Source organism: Tiliqua scincoides, chromosome 7 (assembly GCF_035046505.1).
Source record: "Tiliqua scincoides isolate rTilSci1 chromosome 7, rTilSci1.hap2, whole genome shotgun sequence".
Taxonomy (NCBI): domain Eukaryota; kingdom Metazoa; phylum Chordata; class Lepidosauria; order Squamata; family Scincidae; genus Tiliqua; species Tiliqua scincoides.
In genome coordinates, this window is record NC_089827.1 from 58,065,725 (window position 1) to 58,067,305 (window position 1,581).

Below are 1,581 nucleotides of genomic sequence, written 5' to 3' on the forward strand. Positions count from 1 at the left end.
ATTTTTAGGTGTCTTTTCACGGTATCCTAGATGTTTCTTTATGATATGTCCAATAAAATACTGTTTTATGTTTTGTGAGCCAGGTTAGAGATTTAATGGAAAGGTAGAATATGCATTCGTTAAAAACATTTGGCAGCCTCTTGGGTGAGAAATTTGTTCTTGCCCCAAGTGTGTGGGGAAATGGCAGGATTCATTATGGATATTTGGATAAATTATGGATTCATTATGGATAAATGGCATGGATATTTTATTCATTAATAAAATAATTACATGGATTACTATTCTGTTGAGTTCATGCACTTCTCTCAATGACATGTTTAATATAATTTGGTAATGACTTCTGAACCCTTTTATTTTTTCCATTCACTACTACTGAACTTTAACCACCACTACCTTCTCATATACAATCCCTCTAATGTTGTTCTCCTGGCTTATTCACTCACCTTTGGCATGGGAAGCAGCAAAATATCCAGTTACATGATGAAGTGGTTCAGAAGTCAGACCTGGAAGATCCAGGTTCAAATCCCTGCTTAGCCATGACACTTCCTGGGTGACTTTGGGCCAGTCACTATCTCTCAGGCTCACTTACCTCACAGGGTTGTTGTGAAGACAAAAGGAGGGAGATTTATGTATACCACCTGGACTCCACGGAGGGAGGGTAGTTTTAAAATGTGAAAAATAAGAGCTGAAGAAGCCAATTCCACTATTTTTGCCATGCAGGGATCACTTGTAGAATACATATCAACCTGGTTCAACAAGATGTGATTAGACTGTGCATTTTCCAAGGGTCATATACATTCATGATGGGTACCAACTACATCTTTTCAGAGATTTGGAGCAGCTACTGTAGAATCATCACTATGCATGGTAAACATTTCTGTGTTTGTACCTCTGGTTTTAAATAGCTTTTGCAGGTTAATAGTGCTGATGCAAGTACCTATAACCAGGGCAGGGACATTATAGGAGATAAGGCTTCCCATTGTCCTTCACAGAATTAATTTTAACACACATTTAAATGGTGTTTTTTTTTCCCCAAGTGTGTGGGTCCCCTCTTCAACACACTTAAGACAATTTTTTTTTTAACGTTTTACTTGCAAGTCAATTGACAAAACTAGAAGCTAGTCAAGGTTCAATTTCCTTGTACTGGGCTAGGGGAAGTGGCTGCAATTTTGCACCCCTCAAATTACATCTGTATGTTTATGACTGTGGACACGTTTATGACATTTATGCTATGACTGTGGGCAAGTGCTCACCTCCAGACTACCAGAGGGCTAGTGCTAAAGAGAATGGTGCTGATCATTTACGCATAGCCTCCAACAGCTGTCGTCTTAAGAAAGCTAGAGAGGGAGGAAAGAACTAAAAACATGTTTTGTAACACTTATAAAGGATTTCAGCATACAAATTCTTCCTTGCCTGGAACTTCAGATATGCTTATTTCAGTTTGCCCAGGATTTTTTTCAATCAAAATGAAGACCTCCAATTTCTTTATGACAGGATGACTGTTAGGAGTACTTGAGCTTGCAATAGCTTCCAATTCTTTTGTGTAAGTTGTACAGTACTTAAAACAAGATTAACCAAGAG